Here is a 5,648-nt window from a genome sequence, read left to right as displayed (position 1 = left end):
AGACCTTGTGTTGCATTTTTTGACCGAGTCCTGCTTTCAACTTGGCGTCACCTTTCCTCAGCACCATGCTTCTACCACCCATTGTCCACTCAGACCACTGCCCCACTTCCTTCAGCCACCCTGTCTCTGAAGCAGCCCACCCAGACTTTACTTTCCCTCCACACATAACATAAACTTAGTGGTGGACTTTGGACTTTCAAATTTCAGCAGCGCCCTGTGCGACTTTTTGCTTCCCCCTGCCTCTTGCACTTCATTCCGCATCACCGTTGTGACATCAGCACCCACTGTTGCCAAACTAGTTGCGCTGACAATTTTCACTATGTGGCTGTTTTAAATTGTTCTTAATGTTTTGCTTTGTTGTTTTTTAAAAAAAGATTTTTACTTATTTTATTTTTAATTGTATCGTTTTGCTGCGTTCTTTGTGTGCCTGGGCTCTCTGCAAAGGGTGGGATGGAAATTTAATAAGTAAACAATAAAGCCCTATCCTGGTCTCAAGTACTATGAGAATTCTTCATTCATTCATTCATTCGCTTCAATTCTCTTCCTGCCTCAGTTTCCTCCTTTTGCCCTCTACTGGCTCCTTCTTTTAAGGCACTCTCAGCAAAATACCTTCCGGAGTCCTCTTCATAGGTGCTGCCACCTATGGAGAGGAGGTGCCTCCTGCTTCTCCTCCTTGCTCTTTGGTTGCTCGCCCAGAAAGGTGGTGGGTGAACAAAGCCAGTGGACTGCAATGAGGAGGAGAAGCAGCCACCATCGCTGCCTTCCACACACACTGGAGGAAACTTTTGCCCAATGTAAGCAGCGTGCAGAAAACCTGTGTCGAATATAAGCAATGCACAGGTGGTAACTGTCAGGGGTTCAGGAGCAGAGGCGAGGGCAAGGGAGGAAACAGAGAGCGAGGGGGAGGAGTCCGAAGAAAAGATGAGTGATGACGACGACCCGAGATCTCCGAGTCTTTCCAGTGAATCAGAAGATTCACAGAAAGGAGCGCCAGTGGCCAGAGCAAGGGGGGAGCCTAGGGGGACGCCCCAGGAAGAAGGGTCCAGAGGGGGTTCAGAGGGCAGCAGTTGGAAATCGGGGCCAGTGTCACCAACAGAGCGCAGTGGAGAGGAAGGGCGCCAGGTATCGAGCTCTGGCAGCTCGCAGCAAGGGGGAGGGCATGAGTCAGGAGTGGCCACACCTCCATCGGGGAGCGAAGAAACGGTCAAGCGGAAAGTGGGAGGTTGGGCGCGCGCGCCAAGTTCAAATGCATAGGAAGGCGGCGCAGTAAGCAGCCCGGAAAGGGAGCCAGGTCCTAAAGCCCGGCGCAAGGAGACAGAAGGGTCCGGGGGGTCAGCGTCAGAAGAGTCCAGGAAGGAAGAGACCACGGGGGGCAGAGGGACCCAGAGAAGAACGGTCAGGCGGAAAAGGTGGAGTAAGGCTAGGGTATTAAGTTGGTGTACAGGGGGCGGAGACTCAGACGGAGCTTCGCCGGTCTAGCTTATAAGACGTAGAGCTGCACGCGGCAGCTTGAAAATGGAAACTGTAACTCAATAAAGACTTTTATAAAGTGAACGCTGGCTAGCGTGATCCTCTGTGAGCTAGGATCTGGGAGCAGCTCTGACAGTAACCCTTTTACCATCTATGGAAGACCTATTCTTTTCCTCAGATATAATCAGTTTTTAATGGTAAATGCAAATGGCATTGTGTGCCATATTACCATTTTCAAAGCATTTGCGTGCAGTGCCACAAGTTTACAAGGTGATTATTTAATGAGCATAGTGCTTAGCAACAAGTTCCAATCCAAGAACAAAACTGATACGGTTAAGTGCCTATTTCCCCCTACCCATCATGTTTCACCTCCAGCATGAAGCACTCTTGTTGATTAGCGTGGCAGACTATGTGTCCTGCTGCTGGGGTACACAGAACTGTAATGGCACAGATAGATGTAACTCTTATTCTGGGTTAATCTGGAATGACTATCTTGATTATTTTTTCTCACCTTACTCATATGACCTAGCACAGTGGTTTTCAAACTGTGCTCCTGGGAGCCCTTGGGTTTCTCAGAAGTTAATCAGGGGTTCCTCAAAGAGAAGATAAGTGATGGTGGTGATTGGACTGACTGACTGATTACTAGTTCCATCCAGCGTGAATTACCTACAATTCTTAATAGGATTCTGGGCACGGTATGTTCTATGTTGGTCCCTATCTAACTGTGCATACTATATACCATTTAATGATGATAATAATAAGGATTGATTTTGAACACATCAGGTCAGTCATTTTAGTGAAATGGCCTATTGGTACATTCAAAAGTTTTTAAGCACTAGTTAAATGAGCAAGTTTTGACCGTTTTCCTTCCTAGTATAGTTCTTTATAACACTATTACAGAAATCTAGTTAGTTGGAGGTGTCAATCTCTAATTTTAGGTGATTTGTCACCTGTCTTCTTATCCATTTAATAAATTAACTGATTTAATTTAAATAAATCTGCATATTAAGAAAACTTCAACATAAATGCCCTATTGAGATATTTGAGGAAGTGTGAAACAATGTACAATTAGGCTAATTAATGCTGCTACTCATTGTTAAAAGGAATTTTCAAAGTATTTTGTTCCCTATTGAAAAAACACACCAGAATCACAACAGCCTCCAAAATGACTATTAATCTCAGCTCCATTAGTTCATACTGAAAGAATTGCACTGGCTGCCAGGTGCTGTTTTTGCGGATAAAGCTTTATACATTTTTGGACCAGGATATCTGAGATATCATCTCATCCCTTATATACCCAAATTGATCACTGCACTTCAGGTGTGGGTCTTATCAGGAAGGCTGTTCCACACAATGGAGGAATTGGGCCTTTAGTGGTGGCACCTATCCTTCCATTAAACCTCTCACAGAAGGGGCAACAAGAGAAGGGCGTCAGATGATGAATCCAGGGTCCGGATATATTCGATCTGCAAAAGGTGTTCCATTAGATGCTGGGGTCCTGAGCCCAGGTTAAAACCAACATTTTTAATTAGGCTTGGAAACATGGGCAACCAGTACAATTACGCTAGAACTGGTGTTAGTCAAGCCATTAATTGATCAGAACTTTAGAGGTACAATCTTGCTAGGCTCACACACTGAAAGGAGTGTATGATGCTGTCCTACATGAATCAGTCAAGACCTGCACTGCGGGGGCATTGTACTGGCAGGGCCATCTGCTCACTGCTATGTGGAGCAATACCCACCAATGTACTCATTATGTGGCAGGCTTTGCTGTGCCTCCCTTGCAGATACAGTGGTATCTTGGTTCTTCCTGCACTCAACTGGAAGCCGTGTCGGACATTTGGCTTCCAAAAAATGTTCTCAAAACGGAACACTCACTTCCAGGTTTGTGGCGTTCGGGAGCCAATTTGTTCAGGAGCCAAGCCATTGACTACCAAGGTACCACTGTACTCCTAGGTTCATTCTCACACAGGAGAAATCTACTCTCAGGCAGAGAAGGTGTACACCCACATTCAGAAGTATGAGGGAGCATGAGCTTGCAGAGGTTTGTAGGTGAAGTGTGCAAGGTTCCACCTCAACCTTGGAATGAAGAGCCAAACAGTGATGCTCCATGCCTGCTTCATAGCTGTGAACTGGAACGGGAGGGCTATGGGGTAGTTCCACACTATACAAGATTTCACTTCATCTGCTAATAAGGATGCCCAGGTTCAAGACGAGAGGGTTATTATACCTTTAACAGTTGTGTAGAAGAAAGAGGATGATAGGAAAGGAGGGAAGCAAAACTTTGCTCACTGCCAAGAGCTCAGAAATAAATCCTATGCTTACTTGATCTAAAGGTTTTCTCCTCCCTGGATTCAAACGTGAATATATATGTATATGGGTGGCCAGGCATGAAGGAGGGCAGGGCTCCTGCACCTTCCACAGTCGTCAAGAAGATGGGAAGTCAGCTGAAATTCCTTCTTTGCTGCCATTATTAAAAGTGCAGGAGCCCTGTCTTCTTTTGAATTCAACCACCTTACTACTGGTTAAAGTTTGCAATCCTACTCCTATGCTGGATGGTTCTGCAAAGTTTGTAACCTTGTGACAGCATGCTAGTAATTTATGGATAGACCATATCTGATTCAGGTTCTCCATCAATGTTTTCAAGAGGCCCCGAGAGTGCTGGGATAACACTATCACAGCAGCTAGATCTTACTGAAGTATAGTGGCTCCTTCCCTTTTATTTTTACACTTCATTGCCCTTCCTTTGAGATGAATATAAACCCCAATAATTTTACCCAGCAGTCCAGAGATTAAAAAGATGGATACTGTTTAGTCAACGTGAGCTATAAATCACTGCCTTTGGTGCCCATTATTAAAGCGTGGGATGAATAAACCCAGCCTTCTTAAGTAAGTGATGATGACATTGTACCCATGCAGTCATTTCATTATAATAACACAGATGATATGCCATTAGCATCTCACCTTAATAGCATATTAATTTGCAATTAATTTTCTTTTCTTATTGAACAATCAACTTGCTAACGAGTCACAACTTTAAGGGAATGGCTCAACAATTCTGCAAAGACTTCAACTGGGGAACTTGCAGGTCTGATAAGTAAATGGTCGTTTCTTAGATGTGTTTATAAGACTAGATGGCACACTTTCACTTGGTATTTAGTAGGGATGGGTGACTCTGTCCCTTTTGGTATCTTTCTGTTTCTCATTTTTCCAGTCCTAGGTTCAGTTTGCCACATTTCCACACCATTTATTATTTTTTCTTTTTGAAGTCCTTATGAAAATTCAACTGCATTTTAGTATAAGCATCTTCTAATTTACACATTTTATATGCAATTTTGCCTAGTAAGCATTAGGAGAAATTGCTTTGCGCAAATATGTGTAACATTCTGGAAAGTTATTTTGTTAATATATGCATTGTTATGAACACGTTGCCTCAGTAATCACATTTTTCTATACACTACGTGGCTGGAAAACAGCACTGCAAAATTTGGAGAAGTGCAGATTTTGATGGATGGATATGGGGTTGTTGTTGTTCTCCTCATATTCTTTTGGAAAGTACAAATTGGGTACTGTAGTTTGCTTTTAAATACGCACTGAATCGAATTACTCCCCTATCCCCAGTACATAGTCTAGGAAAAGTTAATCATGAATGGCTGCAGTCATTTGTACACTTACTCAGGCTCAAGTCCCAATGAAAATGTAAGAATTGCCATGCTGAATCACACCAAGGAATCATCCAGTCCTTCACTCTGTATCTGACAGTAGCCAGCAAGGTGTGTCTTGTTGTTCATAAGCAGATCATGAAGCTGGTGGTCATTTTCAAGAAAAATACTGCGTTTGTGCCTGGAGGTTCCATTTAGCTATCATGGCTAGCAGCTATTGACTCTATACCCAATCCTTTGAAAAACAAAAACAAAAAACCTATGTAAGTTATTGGTTATCCTCATATCTTGTGGCAGTACATTCTGTAAGTTAGAAATCCCATGTTAGTTAAATCTCATTCCACAGTCTTCAATGGGAGACACAACACAAACTTAAGCATATCTACTCAGAAGTGAGTGGCACTCAGCTGGACTGTGCCTAGAATTTAAAGATGATGATAAAGGCAATGAAGCTGAATGTTGGAAAACGCAGAACAGAAAAAAGGAGGCATTTCTTCTCTCAGTACGATGGGATTT

At 43.4% G+C, this 5,648-nt stretch overlaps 1 protein-coding gene across 1 annotated transcript in view; it reads right to left on the bottom strand.

The window, feature by feature from the left end:
- ZMIZ1 (zinc finger MIZ-type containing 1) overlaps positions 1–5,351 on the bottom strand; it is a 375,034-nt gene extending 369,683 nt beyond the window's left edge. The window contains exon 1 of the mRNA XM_083502435.1: positions 5,146–5,351. The gene's annotated coding sequence lies outside the window, so the exon portion shown is untranslated. The remainder of the gene's footprint in view (positions 1–5,145) is intronic.
- Between the last annotated feature and the right edge of the window lie 297 nt (positions 5,352–5,648).

The sequence above is a fragment of the Podarcis liolepis genome (assembly GCF_965112155.1).
Source record: "Podarcis liolepis genome assembly, chromosome: 5".
Taxonomy (NCBI): Eukaryota; Metazoa; Chordata; class Lepidosauria; order Squamata; family Lacertidae; genus Podarcis; species Podarcis liolepis.
The sequence above is the reverse complement of the archived record's forward strand: the minus strand, read 5'-3'. Positions and strand labels throughout refer to the sequence as shown.